Below are 26,181 nucleotides of genomic sequence, written 5' to 3'. Positions count from 1 at the left end.
CCATAGAGCCCTTGTGGACCTTTCAAGATCCATCACCAAAGGTAGTGAAGTATCCTCTTGCATTAAGCTGCTCAATTGACAATAGAATTTTCTTTATGCCAGGTACATATCTGACATCTTGTAAAATCAACTCTTGGCCATTTTCAAGAGCCAAGTGAATGGTACCTACACCCTCTATTTTGTGAAGGAAACTACTAGGGTTTGCACTGAGGACACACAGAGTGTATGACCACGACAGAAACATAAAGAGACAGACACAGACACAGAGGGCAAAACTCAAACCCTAAATGCAAAACTCAAAACTCAAACACAAATAGAAGAAGGGAGAGAGAGAACACAACTCTGAAGTGAATGAATGCTGTAAGTGAATGTAAGAGTGTACAGTGTGCTTAAGGGCAGAGCAATGTCGGAGTGTGATGTCCACCGAAGACGGATCCTAAGTCTATGACCACCTGTCGGAGTGTTGAATAGTGAATGGCAACAGGCTGGTCACCAAAACACAATAGTCTGGAGGCTGGAAACTGGTAAACACAGCAGTGTACCACCAATTGGAGGCTGGAAACTGTGCACAGTCTGCTGTAAACAACAGGCTAAAACAGTGTCTGAGAGGGTCACGGCTTGCAATACTGAAAATGTAGGCTGGCTGACCCTGGAGATGATGGACAACAAGCTGAACAGCAGTCTGGGACAATTTGTAGTAGTCGCCAGCAGCAGCTGAGAGCTGTCGCCTATAGCAATGGACAGGTTGAAGATAATGTGGCTGCAGTCGATGATGGCCGGATAGCAGATGGAGGTGGGCTGCAGGCTGGAAGCTGACCGCCAACAGCGGCAGAGGGTGTGTGGGATGGTATAACCTTTAAACAAGGATGATGGCTGAATGGGGACAGCCTGTCTATTTATAGATGTGGAAGGACGGCCCAAAAATTAGGGTTTCCACTAAACTCTCTCGAACCGCTCCCCGTTTTAGGGTTTCCATTGAACTCTCTTGAACCGCTCCTCGTTTTAGGATTTCTCTCTAAAAGAGCATTTTTAGTGTGTTTTGGGGCTGTTTAAGAGGCTAATTAGCAAGTAATGCATATTTTAGCTCAACACCCCTTCTCAGGCCCAAAACTGAGCTAAAAGGTTAGGCCAGCCATTGTGATGTTTATGTACCCCAAGGCGTCCCACCTCAAAGCAGCCAACGCATCGGACAAAGGGTGCATGTCAGCTGCTCAGTGGCCTACCAAGACTACAGAGGCGATGGTTATCTTACCAAGGGAATCCAAGTAGCCACCCAAGAGAGGATAGGGCATCGGACAAAGGGTACACATCGGCTGCCCAGTGGCCTACCAAGCCCTACAAAGGCGGATGGAACTACATGGTTTTTTTTTTTTTTGAATAAGTGAAGTAAAATTGATGGGATGCGGCTGGTTGAGTAAAAGTGACTCAGAAGACGGGAGTAGGGAGGGTACACCCAACACATCACAAAACAGTACAAGCTAACCCATCCACTCAGGGTGTCGACGATGAGGAAAAATAGGGGAGGAGGTATCCATGTGATGAAGAAGGATGGTGGTGTGGTAACAATAGCTGTCGGTGGAAACAGCTTAGGATCCGCGGAAGTGGTGCTCTGCATAATGAGATGCAAAGTATGCTACATACTGAAGAATGCTCATGCAGTAGGTGCCACTTGGACTGTGTTGTACAACATGTATTCATGCAAAAACAACTACATATTGCGTCCACTGTGCCCTTTCAACGAAACATTGCAAACAATAAGTATTTGCAACTCATTGAGAATGAGAAATTTCATGATACCTGTGTAACAACTTGTCTCGTATTTACAAAAGTATACCCTTCAGATTGCTGTGAGTGGAAAAATGTTGAGAGTTTCACTGGTTCTTTTAAGTGTTACCACCTCGAAATTGGTAGATTGCTCTTTGAGAGGCGTACGGCTAAGCAACTCGCAGAGGACCTTATTTTTTTCTATGACTCCGAAAAATTGTTCACTTGCCCAAGCACTCTAGTACAAGGATGATGTAATCAGGCAATGCAAAGGGTAAGGTACAACATGGGGAAGAAGCCGATGTCGAAGACAAAGTGCTGAAGCCTGTAGAATACCAAGAAGGGTAGGAACCCCCTCTCAACCTAGATGTAGATGCCGAAGAAGGAAGAGGAGCTTGATATCGGTCTTCATATGGTGCCGAGAACCATAAGGAATGAAAGAAGATGAAGTGGAGAAGAGCAAGGTAGAAGTCACCGCCATGATAGTATTGAGAGAGATGCTGTATGATCCACCTCGGGAGGGGAAACCGCCATGCTGGAAGAAGAGCAAGCACTCCTAGGATGATGAAATCATTGAAGGAATCGATTAGGCACGGAGATCGAGGCAGACAATCATTACGCAGAGTGAGAGAGAGAGAGAGAGTGCGAGTGAGCAGAGTAGAGAGTGAACACGTTTTTTGGCACAATGACGAGTGTACCACTTAAGGTTTTTAGATAGATATATGTATGAAAGTACAATGTGCTAAGGGTGTGTTCACACCCGTGCACATATAAAAGACACAATGACCCTTTATTTCCAACAACCTCCTACCTAAAGGCAATGTGCCTTAAGAGGAGAAAAGAATCAGCTAAGTTTAAGTATGTACAAAGCTGAAATAAATATATCTATCCAACTCCCATCATCTGTCAGTAATGAGCAAATCGCTCTGCTGGAAGACCCGTCGTGAGAAGGTCTGCAGGATTATCATCTGTGTGCACTTTGACAAGCTCAATGCTCTTGCTGTCAAGTACTTCTCTAATGAAGTGGTACTTCACCTGTATGTGCTTTGTCTTTGTATGAAAGACAGGATTCCGTGCTAGCATGATAGCACTTTGACTATCACAATGGAGAATAGGTAACTCTGTGATGCCAAGCTCTCCCTCGAGACGTGAAAGCCATAAAGCCTCCTTGCATGCCTCAGTGGAAGCTACATACTCTACCTCTGTAGTAGACAATGCAACACACTTTTGTAGCCTAGAGATCCAAGAGACCGCTCCTCCTGTGAAAATAAACACATACCCAGAAGTGGACTTCTTGCAGTCCGTATGACCAGCATAGTTTGCATCCGTAAAGCCAACAACAGACGCCTTCTGCTTTCCAAAGTTTCCAAAGTAGATGCACAACTCCTTTGTGTCTTTGAGGTATCCCATAATACCTTTCACTGCATCCCAATGCTTCTTGCCAAGGGTTGCCATGTATCTGCTAACCACTCCCACTGCAAAAGCAATGTCAGGACGTGTAGCAACCATAGCATACATCAAATTGCCAACAGCTGAAGCATATGGCATCTTGGCCATTTTAGCTTTCTCATCATCAGATGTAGGGCTGTCCTCTGCATTGAGTTTCACATATAGAGGCAATGGAACCCCAATTGTTTCCCCCCCCTCCATATTGAAACACTGCAAAACTTTGGAGATATACTCTTGCTGAGATAGATAGAGTAAGCCTTTAGATCTATCTCTGAGTATTCGCATGCCAAGAATGTGATTTGCATCACCAAGATCCTTCATGTCAAAGCTGCCATGAAGACTTTGCTTCATTGAATCCAAGACATGAGTATCCCTGTCAGCAATTAGCATGCCATCTACATACAAAACCAAGATAATCAGGCTGCCATCTGTTGCCTTCTTGGTGTACAAGCAGTGATCCACTTGACTTCTATGAAAGCCTTGGGACTGCATGAATGTATCAAACTTATGATACCATTCTCTTGGTGCTTGTTTCAGTCCATACAAACTCCTTTTGTTCAACAAACCCTTTAGGTTGTTGCATATATATGTCTTCATGCAGATCATCATGTAAAAACGCAGTCTTTACATCCATCTGTATGAGCTCCATATCCTCAATTGCAACCAAGCCCAAAATGGTTCTCAATGTAGTCATCTTGACTATAGGAGAGAAAATCTCATCAAAGTCAATTCCATGCTCCTGCTTGTACCCCTTTGCAACCAATCTTGCTTTTACTTTGGTGAGGAACCAGAAGTGACCTTCATTTTGTAAACGCATTTGCATGGAAGGGTTTTTTGCCCTTTAGGCAACTGCACCAAGTCCCAAGTGCCATTTTTTTCAAGAGATTCCATCTCTGACAGCATGGCTTTATACCATTTCTTGCTGTCTTGTCTGTCCATTGCTTCCTTGAAGCAAGACGGTTCACCAGAGTCTGTCAACATGACATAATCAGCCACATTAATTGCACCAGGAACAAATTTGTCAGGTTGTCTAGTAGCCCTAGACGATCTCCTAACCCAATGGTCATTATTTGCTGGCTGTTCGTGCAAATTTATTTTTTTCAGCATGCTGTCCTGGCATTTCAGCCTGGAAATCAGCATTAACAACTTGCTGTCTTTGCTGTTCCTGCACATGTAATGGCTCATTTTCATGGGCAATAGTTGCCTGATCATTTCCAGCATCATTTACATCAGGTATTTGTTGCTGTACAGTGGGTACATTTTGCTGTCCAAAAGGTATTTCTTTCCGGAATACAACCCTATGGACCTCCTAAGTCTTTTCGGGCTGTTTGTGCATGCGATCTTCCCAGAAGATAACGTCATTGCTGCGTACTATTTTCCTTTTCTCGGGATCCCACAATTTATACCCCATTTCACCCTCGTCACCATATCCTAGGAAAATGCATTTACAGGACTTTGGCTCAAGTTTGCTGCGTTTTTCTTTACGAATGTGCACAAAAGCCTCGCAGCCAAACACTTTCAGATGAGCATATGAAGGTGGCTTGCCCGACCATGCTTCTTGGGGAAATCCCCCCCCAAAAGACCTGTTTGGTGAGCGATTAATCAAGTGAACGGCTGTCATAATAGCCTCTGCCCAAAAATCATGGGGTAATGCAGCACGAGACAGCATCGTACGGACCTTATCCTGTATGGTCCGATTCATACGCTCTGCAACTCCATTTTGGGGTGGATTATGAGGGGCAGTGAGCTCCCTCTTTATCCCTTTGCTGCCACAAAATGCCTGAAAGGCTTTGGACACATATTCCCCACCATTGTCAGAGCGAAGACACTTAAGTGCCTTATCTGTCTGATTTTCAGCCAATGCCAATAATTTTTTAAACTTATCAAGCACTTCATCCTTGCTACAAATGGGGTAAACCCATACCTTCAGTGTAGCATCATCGACAAAGGTGACAAAATATTTATTTCCCCCTAACGATAATCCTAGCATTTGACATACATCCGAATGCACTAACTCTAGAGGAGAAGATTTCAAAGAAAGAGACTTTTTGTGAGACGTTTGTGCATGTTTGCCATAAATACAATTATCACAGTGCTCAAAATCATCATAATGAAGACAAGGCAAGTAACCCAAACGAGAAAGCACTTTCATTCTTGTTTGACTCATGTGTCGGAACCGGCCATGCCACAAAGAAACGCTTGGCTGCTCGTTCATGGCAACAACATGGTCACGCACACTAGATACATGAAGTGGATACAAAGTATCACTCTTGTAACCTCTGGTAATAACCCTAGGTCCCTTACAGATCTTCCATTTTCCATCACCAAAGGTGGTATGAAAACCATCATCATCTAGCTGCCCTGTGCTAATCTAGCTCTTCTTGAGCTGAGGTACATGTCGTACATGCTGAAGTGTAAAGATAGAGCCATGCTGAAACTGTAACTGTACACTGCCAATACCTGCAATCTCACATGCATAGTTGTCCCTAAGATGGGCAACACCATGTCGACCCCTTGTATAGGCAGAAAATTACTCACGATGAGGAGTGACATGAAAGGAAGCACCTGAATCAAGAATCCAGGTATGCATGTCATCATCTGTATCTGCAAGTAAAGCATGTGCGCCAAAATGTGAAGAGACAAAGAGTACATCACTCCCACCGTCACTGTCATGAGTGACTACATTTACCTCTTCAATTTTTACACTGCTCTTCTTAGGCTGACTGTCCTTCTTCTCTTCCTTGCAATCATCTGTCTTCTTGCCTTTTCCTTTCTCTTTCTTCCATTTGTAGCAGTCATGTTTAAAGTGAGCCTTCTTGCCACAATGATGGCATTCAACATCTTTGCCATGTGATTTACTGCGTCCCTTGCCATCATATTTGCCCTTTTGCTGTGATCTGCCCCTAGTATGCAAAGCACTGGAAGACTTACTGGATGCATTGTTCTGCCGATTCATCTCTTCCATAAGTAGAGCACTCTCTACATCAGCATACAAAAGGATCACATTAGAATTGCTCATAGCAGTCCTGAATGTATCCCAACTCTCTGGTAGAGTGCAAAGCAATAAAGTAGCCTTAAATTCCTCATCAATCATGAACTTCAAGGCAACCGGCTGGCTGAAAATGGAGTTAAACTCACTCAAGTGAGTAGACATTGCTGTACCTTCTTTCATACGCAAATCCATAAGCTTTTTCAGCCAATACACTTTGCTTGCAATACTCTTCTGTGCATATAGTTCTTCCAGTCTGGTCCATATGGTATATGCAGAATCCAAACCTTCAATGTTGAAGAGCAAGGCATCAGAAATCGATAGCTCTATGGTTGAGTGTGCAAGCTCATTCAACTCATCCCAATCGTCCTGATCCATGTCCATAGGCTTTGCCCCTTTAGTTTTGATCGGCTTTGCCTACTTCTTTTGTAACAGGATATTGTAGCACTGTTTTTGCCACACTGCAAAATTATGTGCGCCTTCAAGCTTCTTTATATGCATCAAATTATTGCTGTCATTGCTGCCAGCCATGGTTTTCAGCTCAAATGTGACAAAAAAACCAGTAAATGCAGGCCCAAATTGTCACCCAAGTGACCAAGGTACAAACAAGTACCAATCAGCAATAAATGACCATGCAGAAGTACAGATTTCAGATCTGTAATTCAGTTTTCAGAAGCACCAAACCAAGTGCTACAGCATTATCCAACTGATTACAGCTGTTCCAAGGGCATGTGCATCACATTACATGAGAAATCCCAAAATTTCAGCTGCAATTTCTGTTGTACGTGTACCCACGGGCATAAAATTTGACACGAACGGTCAAAAGCCCCAAAATTTTGTGCTTAAAAGCGTCAAACACACATTTGCATTTGCTCTATCATGCATAGGACTGTCCAATTTTGCCAAAATAAAGCAATTTCAGCAAAACCCCTAAATTTTACCAGGTGTTGATGTCTAAATTGCGTGGAATTCAACCTGCATATACATAAAATGACCAAATGCTGCACAAATTTTGCCCAAATCGCAAAAGCCCCAAATTGCACGGGGTCCAATGTGCCTCAATGTCAAGAAATTGGGTAAATTTCAGCCCAATTTGTGCATGTACATGAAAAGCCCCAAATGTCGGGGACAAAATGTCACAAATTCCTGCAATTTTCGGGACAAATATCACTATTGCATCTTGCACGCATGAAATCTGGACAAATCCCCAAATTTTCCAAGTCCTGCGTTCACTAATTTCAGTGAAATTGAAAGAATTTCTCTAAAAATGTGAAAAGCCTCAAAATTCCCTTGGCAAATGTGCACCGACTTTGCAATTTCTAAGTCAGATTGTCCAATTTTGGGTTGAGATCCCTAGATTCGAGAAAAGCCCCAAATTTTTGAGCCGATTTTGCACAGATCTAAAGTCTTGTGCTTACATGCGTGAAACCCCGTCAGTGGATGAAGCAATTGAAAAAAAAAAGATTGAATTTTGGAAAAATCTGATAGGGACGGGTCCGTTGACCCGCCAGGCATCGCCTGACCGTCACGCCCGCCGGCTGGTCGCGCTCGTCAGTGCCCGGTGCAGTTGAGTCGCGTGGCAGCTTGTCCTCGTGCAGTCCGACTGTCACGCCGCCTCTTACACACCGCCCGACTGCTGGTCGTCGCCAGTTTGCAACGTCGCCTGCAGAAGTCGCACGTCAGCTACAATCCGTCGCACGCTTGGTCCACGCCTGCTGCAGTCGACTGTCACCGCCTATAGCTTACACCTGTGACTCTCCTGCTCGGCTTTGAGCTCTCGTCACCACGCTGGTCTTTTGCCTCAGCCTGACGACCATCTGCAGCACCTTACGCTCTGATACTAGTTTGAAGGAATTGATTAGGCATGGAGATCGAGGAGGCAGACAGTCATTACGCGCAGTGAGAGAGAGAGAGTGCGAGTGAGTAGAGTAGAGAGTGAACACGTTTTTTGGTACACTGACGAGTGTACCACTTTAGGTTTTTAGATAGATATATGCATGAAAGTACAATGTGCTAAGGGTGTGTTCACACCCGTGCACATATAAAAGGCACAATGGCCCTTTATTCCCAACAACCATGAAAGGAACGGTGCGCATTCCCACGTCTCTAGCCCAGGGAGGACCAAAGCAATCTACAAGTTAGCCCTACACTGAAAGAAAAAACCCTGCAAAAGAGATGAGAATCTGCAAATACAAAGGTTAGTGGTGAGATGCTCCAAAGCAAAACAGAATAGAAAGAAAATCTAACTCAAAATAAATGCAATGAATGTGTATGTGTGTGAGTAAATGCAACGGAAGACAAAAAAAATGGAAAAACTAAGGATAACGAATCCTATGGGCCCGACTCTAAGAGTGCGAAAAATGAACGCTAGACTGACCTAGGGTATCCGAAAGGACCTAGAGGCATGTGAGTCGAAGAAGGTGGCTACCATCGCGTATGTCCAGTAGTAGCAGGGCTCTGTGAAGGGAATGCCTGACGAGGTGGAGAGGAAGGTGAGATGGATGCATGAAGTGCAATGGGATCGGAACCTGCAGACCAATCAGCCAATCCCGCAGGGGTAGTGAAAGAGATGGGCTGCTGAGGCTGTACTCGAGCCACATGTCCAACAGCAACAACAACGGGTGCTGAAGGAGCATGAAGCAGGGGCGGAGGGCGTAGCCCCATTGGACTATGCAGTCGCAACGGTCTACAGAGGCTGTTTAGGTGGAAGACCTCGGGCCTTGGAGCGACACTCCTCGTCCACATGGCTTGCTTTCTGGCAATGTGTGCAAAACCGGTTTTTCTTAGGGAGTTGCTGCTAGATAGGTCTAGATTCTTTGGTTCCATCTGAGGAAGAGGAGTCACCCTTTGATTGGCTTGCCTTCGCATCTAGCGAGTTCTTGCCACTAGTGGTTGTCCCTCCCGAAGAAGAGGCAACCAACCCCCTTCGCTCTGAATAAGGCTGTGATGAGGATTTTTTTTGTGGACTTGATCATACAACCTCGCGTAACGCAAGAACTAACACTCAAACTCGTAGAAGGTTGACAATCTAGGTTGGGAGATGATGTGTTGAATGAAATTGAAGTACTTATCAGGCAACTTATTCAAGAAGAATGTAACTTAATCGTCATTTGACTTTGGAGAGCTAGTAGTGGCGAACTCGGCAAGTAACCGCCTATATTCAGCCAGCTTGACTTTCAGATCATCCCCGTCCTTAATAGAGAACTCTTGAAGCTCAAAGTCGAGATTGATGCTCCGAGTACGACCACGAGCCGCATAGCGGTCGAGAAGGTGACTCGAACGCTTTGACGCGAGCGGGAAGTGCTACAATTGAAAGTGAAACTCAGGAAGCAATCCTTGCATGAGCTCAACATTGGCTGTGGCATTGCGGGCTCTCCATTGATGGATGTAATCAGGGTGAGCTAGTCGAGGGTCCGGCAATTGGCTCTAGACCAATGACAAGGTTCCAAAGACTATGAGACTCAAGCACTTGTTGCATGAAATTAGACCAAGTGGTGAAATTTGACCCGTTAAAACGTGTCTTATCCGTGAAGGCATTCTTGCCCGTTGCAATAGGAGTGGTAGTGCTTGAAGATGGATAGTGTGAAAAAGTGTAGTGTGGGTAGGATGGGGGAGTGGAGTACACTTGGGAATGGGCCCTAGAGTGCCCACCACGCATGCGTGTAGTGTGCAAGGTGGATCCATAGGTAGGGATGGGTTGACTAAGCATGGGCATGGTAGCCACATGAGGAACCCAAGGAGGTGGGACGGGAACACGGTGAGTAGAAAATGGGAATCCCTCCGTAGGTGTAACCCAAGGAGAGTGGAAAGACGCACCATAAGCTGAGGATGGAAACCCCTGTGTATGAGTGGTCATGGGAGATGTGAAGCTGGGGATAGTGAGGGGGATGCCCATCATAGTCGTCCCAAGAGTTATGGGTGTACTCATGTGTTGAAAGGTGAGAGGCATTGTGTTAAAGGGTGGCATTTCCCCTAACGAAGTACCATGGTGCAAAGAGGTAGAGAATGGGGTGGAGAAGGAAAAGGTGCTAGGAGTGGAGATGGAAGATCCAGCCCCTAGGGTGTGTGATGCAGATGTGGAGTGTAATCCAAGGTTTTGAAAAGATGATGAGAGGTGTGATATAGAAGAGGGTGGGATGGGAGGGAAGTGAGAAGTGTGTGTGATATGCTCAAATGAAACAGAAGCTGTAGATGTACTTGAATTTCGTCTGCTTCGTGAACCCCCTCTATTGAAGTTCACATATGCAAAGCCATCCGGATCCTGTATCTCAAAAGAAGAAACAAGCGAGGGTTTTGATTCATGCAACACAAAAGAATTGTACAAACTTGACATTGGACCTGGCTGAGATGATGAAGATGGATTGCCAGATGTTCCGAATGCCGTATGTCCTCCATGATCAGAGAGGTGGCCAGCCTCACCAACCGGTCCGGACACCATCCCAAAAAGTGGAGTTATCTACTTTCTCCAAGCATAAGATACCTATAGGAGTATCTCCCAATATTGATGAGATAAACTCATCACTATAAATAACTGCCTCAAGGCACCACTGCATTCTCTTAACTTGCCTAGCATCAAGAAGTTAAAGTCAAATCTAGTATCAGAGTATTTTAAAAGTGTCTTCTTCGACCGCAAAGAGAAGTGATGGCGAAGAAACTAGTGATTCAAAACAAAGCTAACCATTTGAGCTCCTTGCTCTATGACAGGTGCAATCCATGCAGGGATGTGGTAGCAAAACTGGTAGGAGGGGTGTAAACATCACCATACTTGTTGCGATAGTACTTCTCAAAGTCCTCTGTCATGTTAGTGAAATCTGGTGAAGGTGGAGTGTCGTCCTCTTCACTAAGTCCATAATGCCGTCTTAGGGCCTCCAATGATGGAGAAGCTTGATAAGACATCATAGGAACTGGAGAAGGGTCTGGGACATTGTGATTCGGTTACGAGTCATATTGTGTGCCTCGCACAAAGACTAGCTCTCCACAATATCTGCAGGATACTCTTTACAAGAGCACTGGCTTTGATACCATGTGAAGGAAACTGCTAGGGTTTGCACTGAGGACACACAGAGCGTACGACCACAATAGAAATACAAAGAGACAGACACACACAGAGGGCAAACTCAAACCCTAAACGCAAAACTCAAAACTCAAACACAAACAGAAGAAGAGAGAGAGAGAACACAACTCTGAAGTGAATGAATGCTGTAAATGAATGTAAGAGTGTACAGTGTGCTCAAGGGCAGAGCAATGTCGGAGTGTGACGTCCACCAAAGACGGATCCCAAGTCTATGACCACCAGTCAGAGTGTAGGAGTGCTGAATAGTGAATGGCAGCAAGCTGGTCACCAAAACGCAGCAATCTGGAGGCTGGAAACTGGTAAATGCAGCAGTGTTCCACCAATCGGAGGCTGGAAACTGTGCACACTCTGCTGTAAACAGCAGGCAGAAACAGTGTCTGAGAATGTCAGGGCCTGCAATGCTGAAAACGCAGGCTGGCTGACCCTGAAAATGATGGACGGTGGGCTGAACAACAGTCTGGGACAGTTTGGAGCAGTCACCAGGAGCTGAGAGCTGTCGCCTACAGCAATGGACAGGCTGAAGATAATGTGGCTGCAGTTGATGATGGCTGGACAGCAGATGGAGGCGGGCTACAGGCTGGAAACTGGGCGCCAACAGCAGCAGCAAAGGGTGTGTGGGCTGGTGTAACTTGCAAACAAGGATGATGGCTGAATGGGGGCAGCCTGTCTATTTATAGATGTGGAAGGACACCCCAAAAATTAGGGTTTTCACTAAACTCTGTCGAACCACTCCCCATTTTAGGGTTTCCACTGAACTCTCTCGAACTGCTCCCCGTTTTAGGATATTGTTGCCCAAGTAAACCTTGCACAGGCAACATGCAGAGTATTCAGAAAAGGACTCCAAAGAGGGAGTAACATGAAAAGAGGCACCTGGTGCGCAGATCGGACGCAGGTAGCTCACGTAGTGAATTCCCAAAGGTCCCCAAGAACAAAGCACTCTACTTTTTAGCACAAAAACCAATGTGAAAGCAAGCACGACATGAGACAAGAGACAAATTGGGTTGAATCTCCCCCATGCCTTGTGTGAGCGCTTCACAAAGCATGTATTTAATATATATTTCCAATCTTTTTGCTCAAAAATAGCCCAATTACAAAAATATGACAAGCTTTTAGCTTTTGAGTTTGCTTTCTACCAAAAATAGGAAAATAAAGCTAATGGACGGTGCCCAAAGAGTCTGGCACGCCCAATCTCAATGTCCAAATAAAAATAACATATCCAGGCGCATAAGTGCATACAAAATAATAATAAATAGTCGATGTCTCTATAGACATAATCAAAATATAGGCGTGACGCCTATCAAAATATAGTCCAAAGGTCGAAAACCCGCTAGACTCCAATGCTTTCCTCCGCCACTGCTGCTATCTCTACACATCAACTGAAGCATTCACAATCGTTAGTAAAATAACACAATTAAACCGACAAAAGTGAATACCTAGCAGTCTTCAGCTACATAAATAAATCAACTGGTTAGAAATAAATCCTAACCTTAATTTATTACGAGTGCGCACTCTAAACTCATAAACGTTTATTAATTTAATATGCATTTTGCGGAATCACCCGCTATGGAATCACCCATGTACACACTAAATTAATGAAACGCCCAAAAAGGACAGGCGTCCCCATCAACTTCTCGCACAAAGAATCCTCTTTGCGTATGAGCCCCGGTCATCTAAGTTTACGGAATCCACCGTAAAACCTCACGGAATCCACCGTGGAATATGCCTCCTGGCATCATACCCCCGGGGTGGGATAGCAATTGACCTCAATTGCTATTAGCTCAATGTGGAGCTAACAGAGTGGGGAAAGCATTTAAGTCTCTAGCGTGCATCCATTGTGCTTCTTCTACAGGATGGTTCTTAAATTTCACGAGATATCTAGAGTACCTTCGGCCAGTTCTAGTGGTCATGTAATCAGTGTCTATGATGGCTTCTGGTTCAAGGATTTCAGTCTCTTCTTCTAGTAAAGGTGGGTTTTCATAGACAGGGTGGATAGGTAATTGTCCTCTAAATGGTCTCAATAAACTAATATGAAAGGTATTATGAATTTTCCAATGTAATGGCAGTTCTAACTTGAATGCATTGTCATTAATCTTATGAATGATTCTAAATGGTCCGTAGAATCTAGGGGCTAATTTGACAACTGGATGTCTATCTACACTTTGCAGTCTACGCTTTTCTATTCTAAGCCAAACATAATCATCTACTTTGAAATTCATGGCTTGTCTTTTCTTGTTGGCTTGTTTGGTATATGATTGTTGGGCTTTAGCAATCATATCCTTTACTTCATCAAAAATAGTGTTATGCATAACAGCAATATCATCGGCACTCTGTATCCTATTAGACAAAGATGCAACAGGTGTAGATAATCTATGTCCATAAATGACTTCAAAAGGTGCTTTCTTTGTAGATGTGTGAGGTGTATTATTGTAAGCAAACTGTAATAAATGCAAATGAGTATCCCATGTTTGAGGTTTAGAGATAGTGTATGCACGTAAAAGATCTAAAATAGTGCTATTTGTGGCTTCTGTTTGTCCATTTGTTTCGGGATGAAATGCAGATGAAAAATCAATCTTTGTGCCTAGATTTGAAAACAGTGTAATCCAGAAATTATTACAAAATCTAGAATCTCTATCTGAAATAATCACTTTCGGCAATCCATGGTTAATAAAAATAGTTTTCAAAAATAACTGTGCTGCTTGTGATGCTGTTAAAGTTTTCTTACATGCAATGAAATATGCTTGCTTACTAAATCTATCTACAATTGTCCAAATCATGTCATGGTTAGATTTAGTATTTGGTAAGCTGGTAATGAAATCCATAGATATATGTTCCCAAGGTTTAGATGGAATAGATAAAGGCATTAATAACCCATACTGTTTACCATGATGTCTTTTTATTCTTTGACAAATCAAACATTCAGAAACAAAATTAGATACATCTGCATCCATATGCGGCCAATAAAAATCTTCAGTTAACATGCGTAATGTAGAAATGATACCTCTATGACCTTGATATGGGGGACAATGAATTTCATTTAAAACAAAAGATCGGAATGGAATAGTAACACACAGTCTCTTTTCAAAGAACATGAATCCATCATTATATGATAATGAATCAACAGGAATGAAATTATTTTGAACTAATTTTTGCCAATCAGAATGAAAAGTAATATCCTGGTGATATGTGTCTTTCATAGCAATCAAAGAATCAAAAGATATGATAGAAATGTTATGAATTGCAGGTCTTCTACTCAATGCATCAGCAACTACATTTTCTTTTCCAGGTTGGTATTGAATGATAGGATGGAAACTTTGAATGAATGAAGCCCATTTGATATGACGGTCAGAAATTTGGGGTTGGCTAAGTAGATGTCTAATGCTTTGCTGGTCGGTCTTTATCATGAATTCTGAACCCATTAAATAATGCTTCCATTGTTTCAATGCTTGGACAACTGCTAAGAGTTCCTTGTCATAAGTGGAATATTTAAGCTCAGAGGGTTTCAGCTTAGAACTAGAATATGCTATTGGATGGTTATCTTGCATTAACACGGCTCCTATTCCTGATCCGCTAGCATCAGTCACGACTAAAAAGAATGGTCTATTAAAGTCAGGCAATTGTAGGACAGGGGCATTGGTCAATGCACGTTTGAGTAAATCAAAGGATTTCTGCTGGTTTTCAGTCCATTGATAAACAATGGCTTTCTTAAGAAGTTTGGTCAATGGTAAAGCAAGTAATGAGAAATTATGTACAAACTTCCTATAGAAACTAGCAAGACCAAGGAATGAGCGTAGTTCATGTACATTTTTAGGAATAGGCCAATGCAATATTGCGTCAATTTTCTTAGGATCAACTTTTATTCCTTCTTCTGATACAATATGACCTAGATATTCTATTTCTGTCTTAAAGAATTCACTCTTGTCAGGATTTGCAAACAATTGATTTTCTTTCAGTAATTGAAAAACTAATGATAAATGCTCATAATGCTCTTTTTCACTTTGACTGAACACTAAAATATCATCAAAGAAAACAATCACACAATATTGATATTTTAGAAAAATACGATTTATCATTCTACTGAAAGTAGCAGGTGCATTAGTTAATCCGAATGGCATAACTAAGAATTCGTAATGGCCAAACTGTGTCCTGAATGCAGTCTTAAATATGTCGGATCTATCTAGCCTCATCTGATGATATTCAGATTTAAGGTCAATTTTACTAAATATAGAAGATCCTTGCAGTTTGTCCATAAGGTCATCAACTCTAGGTATAGGATACCTATTCTTTACAGTGATCTTGTTTAATGCTCGGTAGTCAATACACATCCGATAAGTATTATTCTTTTTCTTGACTAGGAGCACAGGTGCACCGAATGGAGAACTGCTAGGTCGAATTAAACCTCTATTTAGTAATTCTTCTACTTGAGTCTGGATTTCTTTTTGCTCTATTTGATTGTGCCTATATGGGGCTTTGCAAGGTGGTTGTGTGCCAGGTATTAGGTCAATCTTATGGTCTTCTGGACGTGATGGAGGTAAACCTGGTGGTAGGTCTTCTGCAAAACAATCCTTAAAATATGCAAGAAATTCCTTATGTCTAGGGTGCATATGAGTTTCTTTTGCGTGTAATTCATTCACCCAAATGAGATATGATTTAGTATTCTTGCGTAGTGCACGTTTTGCTTGAGTATGCGAAAGCAGTGGAAACATATGAGATGCATGCATACCAAATAATGTAATAGATTTTCCTTGAAAATTAATATTCATTGTGTGTGTGGAATAATCTATATTGGGATTATGTTGGTGTCTCCATGGCATTCCTAGAATAATGTCGCTAGATTGTAATGGGACAACTAAGAAGTTTCTTCTTTCAATATATGGACCAATTTGAATTTCTAAATTTTGAACTTCTTGTGTGCCATTGTACCTAGTGCCTAAAAATGCAGCTTTTATGCGATAGTGCGTAGGTACTGTATGCAATTTCAATTCCTTTACCAATTTTGCTGAAATAAAGTCATGCGTACTACCGTCATCATGCAATACAGTTCTTTCTTTTCCATGCACCATACATTTCATAGTCAACAATGAATGTAAAGTAGGCATACCTGGTAAAGTGTCGGAAGTAGTAGTAGGATCATCTTCTTCTTCAGTGAAATCCGGCATATCCTCATGCTCTTCTTCGTCCATAGCTCCAAGGTAGTTGATATGTGCTGATGGCTTCTTTGAATGACAATTTGCTGCGAGATGGCCTGGCTGGTGACACTTGTAGCATACGATGGGCTTGGCTTTGGTCACATTATTTGCAATGGCTGGGAGTCTGGGTATATTTGGATTTGCTTGTTGGATAGGCTTAGGATTTGGATTGACAGTAGATGGTAATGCAGGTGGTTTAGGCCAATTCTTGCGGAAAGATGGTGATGAAAAACGACCTGGATTAAACCTTCTGAAATTTGAATTGAATTGTTTAGATCCATAATTACCGTTTGCTTGGAATGGCTGTGGTCGTCGATCTCTTCCACGTAACTTATCTTCAGTGTCGTGAGCTAAGGAGATGGCATCTTCAAGGGTAGCAGGCTTGAACATGTTCACCTCAGCGTAGTAATGTCCAAGAAGTCCAGACATGTACTTCCGCTTATGTGTCGTCTCTGGTACGTCTTCAAGCATGCGTAGCTGTAGGAGTGCATTCCAAAAACGCTCTGTATACTGTGGTATAGGCTCTCGGTCGCGTTGTTGAAGTAAATCCCATTGCTTGATTGCCTTCTCATGAAATTGCGGTGGAAGAAAATTTTGCATAAACTTCTTCTTGAAATCTTCCCATGTAGCAGGACATTCTATGCTCTTGCGGACGACAGTCCACCAAAGTGATGCTCTATCTATCAGATGATTAGTAACACACTTGATTTTATCTTTCTCAGGATAAGTTTCCTCATGGAAATAGTCATCAAACTGGCTAATGAATGATAAAACAGTCTTTCCTTCTCTTATGCCATTGAAAGTGCGAAACTTGAAACTTCGTTTACTTATCTTGGATTCCTTGCGAATGGTTTGTGCTTCAAGAGTGGCGTCAATGGTACGGCGAATCAGATCTTCAGCTTGAGGTTCTTCTTTATCAGTGGACGCTCCTTGTAGCTTTGTCAATTGCGCTTGCAAGGCTTGCCTAGCTCTTCGCTCTTCGTCCAATTGTAACATGATAAGATCCAGCTTTTGCTCCATGGTAGGCTCGGGTAGGTCGTCTTCAGCCATAGGATCATCCATATGTGGGGTAGTCATCCTGTAAAACTCAACAAACCTTACTCACTCAAAATCAGTTAGCGGGATGAGCGTAGCTCAAATTTGGGGTTACAAGGCTATGTATTTTTGGGTATTTTCTTCTTCAATTTTCAGAAATTCTGAAATATTTCTGTCTCTGTTTGCTGAAAGTACTTCAACGAACTTGTAGATAGGTAAAACAGCTTGCTGCGAACAACTTTCCAGTTCTGAGTTTTTGCAAACGAACAAGTCTTCTAGGAGTTTCAAGCGTTAGTCAGTTCTGATTTAGTCTGACTTGCAGAGTTGCAGACTTAACAGACTTGCAGGGTTGTGAACTTGCTGAACTTAGCTGACTTGCAGAACTTGCAGGACTTGATTCCAAGTGACTTGCTGAACTTGACTTCTGTAGTGCGAGACCCGGAGTATTTTGACTTGTCAGATCTGTGTGACTTGCAGAGATTTGTATGATTTGGCTTAATTAGGCTTGGTGATTAAGCTTAAGAGCTTAATTGGTGGACTAGCAGGCCGCCGTTTTTGAATCGTGGGGGGGGGGGGGGGGGGCGTTTTTGATTCCGCGATTTTCGGGGCTGATCTTCTTGCCAACGATTTGAAGTTTATGAAGCTTATAAGCTTCTTAAGCTTAAAACTAAGCTTTTTAATGAAGAAGATTAGAGGTTTCTCACTGTTCTATCACGACTTGTTCATGGAGTTGAGGGAGTGGTCCTCCGCCGACAGAGAGTGGTCCTTCGCGATCTGACAGTAGAAATAGGGGTTCTTGATCGCCAGAAGTCTGCCTGTATCGACGGTTCGCGACGAGATTGACTGTAGAGGCCGTTTGTTCCTGGAGCTCCGCCTTCGCCCGAGATTGGTAGCGATTGGAAGCCCTTGATCTCTGCTCCGCTCTGATACCACTGGTGCGCAGATCGGACGCAGGTAGCTCACGTAGTGAATTCCCAAAGGTCCCCAAGAACAAAGCACTCTACTTTTTAGCACAAAAACCAATGTGAAAGCAAGCACGACATGAGACAAGAGACAAATTGGGTTGAATCTCCCCCATGCCTTGTGTGAGCGCTTCACAAAGCATGTATTTAATATATATTTCCAATCTTTTTGCTCAAAAATAGCCCAATTACAAAAATATGACAAGCTTTTAGCTTTTGAGTTTGCTTTCTACCAAAAATAGGAAAATAAAGCTAATGGACGGTGCCCAAAGAGTCTGGCACGCCCAATCTCAATGTCCAAATAAAAATAACATATCCAGGCGCATAAGCGCATACAAAATAATAATAAATAGTCGATGTCTCTATAGACATAATCAAAATATAGGCGTGGCGCCTATCAAAATATAGTCCAAAGGTCGAAAACCCGCTAGACTCCAATGCTTTCCTCCGCCACTGCTGCTATCTCTACACATCAACTGAAGCATTCACAATCGTTAGTAAAATAACACAATTAAACCGACAAAAGTGAATACCTAGCAGTCTTCAGCTACATAAATAAATCAACTGGTTAGAAATAAATCCTAACCTTAATTTATTACGAGTGCGCACTCTAAACTCATAAACGTTTATTAATTTAATATGCATTTTGCGGAATCACCCGCTATGGAATCACCCATGTACACACTAAATTAATGAAACGCCCAAAAAGGACAGGCGTCCCCATCAACTTCTCGCACAAAGAATCCTCTTTGCGTATGAGCCCCGGTCATCTAAGTTTACGGAATCCACCGTAAAACCTCACGGAATCCACCGTGGAATATGCCTCCTGGCATCAGCACCGCTGTCCACTATCCATGATTGGGACAGCCCATCATGAGTTGAAAGTAAGGCATCAATTACCTCTTTTTTGGTGATGTGCATATCAGCTATTGCTGCCATAACATCTACATCATTGCATGAGGTTACAACAAGTATCTTTCTAGTGTCGGAGAGCTCTTCAATGATCACACTAGATGCAATGTTTGCCTTTGCAACTTTTTTTGAGGTTGAGTTGTCATCATCTTTCTTGTCTTTTTTCTTTTTCTCTCCTTGCTATTTCTTTCTTTCTCGCTCTTTCTTGTAGTACTGACAATTGAGCTTTTTATGCCCTTTATGCCCACATTGATAGCAAGTAGTATCCTACTGTTTGCCCTTGCTTGTACTCTTGCTTTTGCCTTTATTTCTTGCATTATCTCTCTTTTTTGACTTGCCTCTAAGATGATAGGCTGAACCATTGCTTTCTCCATTGGACTTTATTCTGATCTCCTCATTGAGAATAGAGCCCTTAACACCATCAAAGGTTAAAGCAGGGTTGTTGCTTAGTGAAACAACCAAAGACTCCCATCTATTAGGCAAAGTCATCAACAAGAAAATAGCCTTCAATTTATCATTGAAGGGCTGCAAACTAGAGTCCTTCAACTGACTTAAAATCCTTGTGAAAGTAGTCGAATGCTCTGATGTTGGCTTAGACTCATCCAACTCCATGTTCACAAGCTTGCACATGAGATGCACTTGATTTACTGGAGTTGTATTTTCATAAGTGTCCATCAACTTTTTCCATATGGTATAAGCCATATCAAGATGCTGAATGTCTGTAAGTACATCATCTAATACAACTATTTTAATGTATGCAATGGCCTTCTTGTTGAGTCTAGCCCAATCCTCATCTGTCATAGCTGCAAGCTTGATTTCCAAAGGGAGCATCATCACAATCCTTGAGAAACAAAATGCCTTATATCCTGTCCTTCCACAAGTCAAAGTCAGTGCTATCAAACCTCTTGATTTCAAGAAGGGATTTAGTATCATTGCTGCTAGAAGCATTAGTGGCCATTATTCATCAAAGTGTGAAGTACCAATGCTGTATTTTATGACAATAAATATTAGGCTGAATATTCAGCTAATTTCAGCCCAATATTTTAGGAGATAAGAGCAAGATTTGATCCAAGTCCTGTTAGCAGATTAGTCAGCTCAGGGGTGAGTCTGTGCTGCAGAGGCTGTGGCATTTCATGTAGTATTTTTCTGACATTTTCTAGTGCCCTTTTTAGGGTTGGGGAGCATTTAATGCTGGCCGACCAGCATTAAATGCTAGCCAACTGTATTTATTGCTCCCCCCATTTTATGCCTATATATTGTTTGGGCTGCTTCTCCTCTGGTGTACTTCAGCCATCATTTGTGGATCTTCTGGGGAGAGAGGAGCCAATGTCAGGGTGCCCACACAGCCAATGACTCACTGTTGTATGCTGCTGTCTCGTGTTCGATATGGATTCCGTTTCCTGAGCATACATCTGAGTTCTCATTTGTATTTGTGTTCATTCATTCATTCTTTCTCTTGTCTTGTGTTTCAGCAGTTTATTTCAGCATGTTGTTTATGCTTCCATTGCTGCACCACTTTTGACAAGTCCATGTACAGCAATAGAAGGAATGACTTTCAACAATATAACTGATATTTCAGCATATAATCCATGCTTACACCATTGGAAAGTGACTCCCACTTCAGCAATATCACCAAAAATACATTTGCAACAGTCCCAGATTTGCAAGTGATCACTAAGATTGCTGCACCATAAATATTTAGCAATATATCAACTCAATGGGAGCTGCCAAATATGTGTACTGCATATAAATTGCCCATAAGCACTTCTGATACATAGAAACACTAGAATTCTCTGCAATTTCTTCAAAATCTCACAAGTGGGAGATAATAAGCTCGAATTTCATTGCTTACAGCACCAAGATTGCTTCAGCAATGTTCCCAATGTGCATTTCGCACATCAATTTTTCCAAAATTCACAAATTTCAGCAAAAGCCCCTAAATTTCATTGATCAATCTGCCCCAATTGCATTAATATGTGTTCCCGAGAGCATAAAACATGCAAATTTAGCAAAATTTTGCAAAAGCCCCAATTTTCTTGGGTCCAAATGTGCATCGATGTGAGTAAATTTGGCTCAGTTGAGCAAAATTTCATTGATACATGAAAAGCCCCAAAATTTTCAAGACCAATGTGCTCAATTTCTGCAATTTTTGGGTCCAATGCCACTATTATGCATGACAACATCAAATCTAGGAAAACCCCTAAATTTTCAAGCATAAATATGCACCAATTTGGGAGCTGTGCTTATGTATGTAAATCCTTGTCAATGAAAAGGGGAATAGACTATAGGAAATAATTTAAAGAAAAAATGATGAAAAAGGAAGTTGCCGAAGCGTAGTGCCCGTTGACTTGCCTCATGCCTGACCTGTTGCCATGTCGGACTTGCACCGTCACCTACCGACCTGTATATTGAGTCACCTATCTATCATGCCATGACCTATTGCACCACTCTAGTCACACTGATTGCCTGTTGGTCTCTGTCTAGTCACGATAGTTGCCGATGGGCTGCCGCCTGGTCAAGTTGAACGCTTACTCGCACTCGATTGGTTGTAAAGGTAAGCTGTGTGACTCCTTCGCGTGCACACAAAAAATTATCGGAAAGTGTAAATACTCTTGCCTTAGCTCTAATACTAGTTTGTTGGGATGGGCGTGCAATGAAGTGCGAGAGAGAAATGGAGCAAGAGCAATGTTGAGAGTGAGAGTGAGAGAATCCCAAGATGAGTGTAACAGTTGAGTATGGGTACACAAAGAATAAAATGTATTTATATGTTAGAGTACAAATAAGGGTGTGTTCATACTCGTAAGTTTATATACGCGGAGATTAAGGGATTTGACATCCAATAGATACTTGCTCTTAAAGACCCATTTGACTCCAATCACCTTTCGATAAGCGATCCAAGGCACAAGATTGTAAGTGCCATTCCGCTCAATCGCATTTAACTCCTACTCCATAGCGTTCTTCCAATGCTGTGATTGTAAAGCCTCCTTCATGTAGGTGGGCTTCTCATCCTGCATGATACGAGTTATTAAACAATAATCAGTATAAACAAGCTCAGTGGAATGTGTTGAGTTCCTTCAAGAGTACCATGGGCCATCTTGCAGCTGCCACTACTTAGGAACTCTCAATTTGTGAATCACAGTGTATTGTTAGATATGCTCAATGCCCCACCCTCATAAGGTGCCACCAATGATCCATGGTGCTCAAAGTTGTAAGGTCCCCATTATGAGGAGAAGCCAAATGTGAGCCCGGACATTGGTTGAATCCTGACTTATATATCAAATGAAGTCTATGTGACCAGATGGCAAAAAGGTGACCATTGTGGGTTTAATCTTTGGGTTGGACTGGCCCCCCCTGGCGGAGGTCCGAGGGCAGTGCCCCCGGCCCGACGGTAAAGGGAATATTCCCTTGCCGACTAGTGGAGGCTCATATGGTAGGTTGGTCATGCCGACCTAACCGCCTTCACGGGCTATAAAAGCTAAATCCCTTCACAACCATTGATTATCTATCTTTCACCCAGTCAGAGTTGTTCCAGCTAGCCTTAAGCTCTTCACCTATCTTCTGTCTAGATTGCCATCTAAGCTTCACTGTGGAAGCGCATGGGTGGACAGAGCCATCTCTGTATCAGTTGTTTGGAGCTAAAGAAATTTTCTAATTCTCCTCTTATCTGTTGTGTACTCTCTATCTCTATCTCTTGCTCAAATTCTGTTCGCTGCGCCGTGTAATTTTTACATGGTATCAAAGCCCAGGGGGCTCTAGGGATCGAAGAGTACGCAAGAGGCAAAGGCTTCAACAGCAAAGAGGAACAATGTCGTCTTTCGAAAGCGGTTTTGGCGCATCAGAAAGCGGTGCAGGAGGTGGTACTGCTGTACCAGCTATTCAAACACTGAGGATTCGTCCATTAACCTTCCGCGAAGGCAAGTTAGATGGTACAAACTATACCTTGTGGAAGTTCAAATTACCAACTATCCTTGATTTTTATGAGCTTTTGGAGACTGTGGTGGGGACTGACATAGAACCACAGCCTACCCCCGACCCATCAAATCCTAGTGTAATGATTCCTCCGAATGCAGATCTTCTACGAGCTTGGAAACGAAGGAATGCAGATGCATTGTGTCTTAGTTATAAGCTGTTCTGATAGTGTTCAGACTTTGATTAAGCATACAACCAAAGCATCAGAGGCTTGGAATGTACCGAGGAGTCAGTATGAAACACGAAACCAAACAAGGATTCAAAACTTGGAGAATCAACTAGTAGCGGAGAAGTTTGCTGAAGGAGAGACAACTGAAGTATTCATCACTCGGATTAAGACTTTATGCGACCAGATGGCTGGTGCTGGGATGCAAAAGACTAGCGAGGAGCTAGCTCAAAGGTGTCTTCGGATTTGTCCACAAAAGTTTGATGGACTAGTAACTGTCCTTAATACTCAGGTGAGACCTCAAGCTTTGAGTTTTGAGGAGTTTTGTGCATTATTGCTGGAGAAGGAGTTGAGGTTGAAAGCCCGAGAAGGAAGCAACAATGGAGATGCTGCATTCTCTGCGAATGCAAAAGGCAAAGGTGGTTCCTCCACAAAAAATGATGGTGACAAAAAGAAGGGCGGTAAGAAGAAGTTTCAAGGAGAGTGCTTCTACTGCAAGAAGAAAGGACATGCAATTGCAGATTATCGTGTCAAGAAGGCAGATGAAAAGAATGGTACCCTTAAAAGTAAAGGGAAAGAGACAGCCAATACGGTTGAAGCAAAGTTGGAGTATTCATGGCGACCATTGAGGAGGTGTGCTTCTTGGCGCAAGAAGAATGTACCATTGACTCATGGGTGTTGGATAGTGGGGCCTTCCATTACATGACTAACAAGAAAGGTCTATACAGTTCTATGTAGCCTCTAGAAGAATCCATCACTGTGATGGTTGGAAATGATGCAAAATGCCTTGCTGTGGACACAAATACTATTTCATTTGTTGCTGCAAATGGTGATGTCAAAAAGCTTTCAAATGTGTTGTAGGTTCTCGAAATTAGGAGAAATCTGTTATCAGTTGCTGCCATAACTGATCTTGGTCATAAAATGAGGTTCAAGAAGACATGTATAGAAATTCTTGACAATGATGGCAAAGTTGTTGGCAAAGGAGAAAGAAGGAACAACCTATATGAGCTAAGTGCTCTTACAGCCACCGTTAGAGTGGGCACAAGTAAGCTTTGGCATGAAAGGTTTGGAAACATCGGATTTGCAGTGTTGAAGGAGATGCACAAGCAAGGTATGGTTACTTACCTACCTGCAATGACTGAATTGAAGGAACCATGTGAAGCTTGTATGATGGGCAAGCAAAAGAGAAATGCATTTCCACAAGAAAGTAAAAATAGAGCACAGGCTTCTCTAGAGTTGGTGCATGTTGACTTGTGTGGAAAGATGCCTGCACGGGCCTTGGGGGGATTTTCTTATTTTATGTTGATTGTCGACGACTACAGTAGGAAGATGTGGGTGTACTTTCTTCGTGATAAGGCTCAAGCTTTTGGTAAGTTTTGAAGAATGGCTAAAACTTATTGAGAATGAAACAGGAAAAAGTGTGAAGAAATTTAGACCAGATGGTGGTGGTGAGTTCAACTCAAAGGAGTTTGAAGACTTTTGCAAGAGCAAAGGGATCTAGTGTCAATTGACAATGCCTCACACACCTCAGCAGAACGGTGTTGTGAAACGCAGGAATCGCACCATTGTGGAGATGGCAAGATGCATGCTAAAGGGCAAGGAATTGCCTAACCATTTTTGGGCTGAAGCTGTTAATACTACAGTCTACATTTTAAATCGGAGCTACACAAAGGCTCTCAAGGGAAAAACACCTCGTGAGGCTTACACTGGTAAGAAACCATCTGTCTCACACTTCAGAATTTTTGGATGTGAATGCTATGCACATATTCCAGATGAGAAGAGAAACAAGTTACAACCAAAAAGCAGAAAATGTATCTTCTTGGGTTATAGTGATGAGTAGAAGGCTTACAAATTATATGACCAAGAGGCAAAGAAGATCATTGGGAGCCGTGATGTGGTGTTCAATGAGCAGCTACATATAGTGGAGGAGAAGGCAAGTTCTTTCACTTTATTATGGAAGCGAAGTAGTCCACTATGAACCTGTCCTGAGAGTTGTCCCTATCCTTAAGGAGGAGGAAGCATCATCTGCGGATGATGAGAAAAAAGTTCACCAACCTGACATCACCCCACCGGAAAAGCCATTGCCGCGTTGGGTGAAGTAGCTCTATGACCACAATAATCCTATGCCCACATCTGTTGAGGAGAAGGCAAACGGACCAAGGAGGTCTTAGAGAATAGAGAAGCAAAGGAGGGCTTCTGCTCACATAGTCAATATGGCCTTGATGGCTGAGATTATGAGAGAAGTAAAGGAGCCAACTGACTTAGAAGAAGCACTTGCAGATTCAACATGGAAGTCAGCTATGCAAGCCGAGTATGACAGCATAATGAAGAATGACACTTGGGAGATAGTGAATCGGCCAGCAAAGCGGAAGGTTATTGGCACCAAGTGGATTTGGAAGGTAAAGTACAAGGCTGATGGTACCTTAGAAAAGTACAAAGCTAGACTGGTTGTATAGGGTTTTTTACAGGTTGAAGGGTTTGATTTTCAAGAGTCATTTGCCCCAACTTCCAGAATGACCACTATTCGCACAGTACTTGCAGTGGCCGCCCACAAGCAGTGGCCAGTTTACCAAATGGATATTAAGTCAGCGTTCTTAAATGGTGACCTCAAGGAGGAGGTGTACGTGGCTCAACCACCAGAGTTTGAGGCCCCCCATTCTGAGAACAAAGTGTGT

At 42.6% G+C, this 26,181-nt stretch overlaps 1 protein-coding gene across 3 annotated transcripts in view; it reads left to right on the top strand.

Moving 5' to 3' along the window:
- The window catches only part of LOC148030654 (Pentatricopeptide repeat (PPR) superfamily protein), a 143,120-nt gene that overhangs the window by 8,168 nt on the left and 108,771 nt on the right, over positions 1–26,181 (top strand). The gene's annotated exons all lie outside the window — the stretch shown is intronic.

This window comes from Lygodium microphyllum, chromosome 10, assembly GCF_053477565.2.
Source record: "Lygodium microphyllum isolate KBCC chromosome 10, Lygodium_microphyllum_v1.1.10, whole genome shotgun sequence".
Lineage (NCBI taxonomy): Eukaryota > Viridiplantae > Streptophyta > Polypodiopsida > Schizaeales > Lygodiaceae > Lygodium > Lygodium microphyllum.
This window is presented reverse-complemented; position numbering and strand designations above follow the sequence as displayed.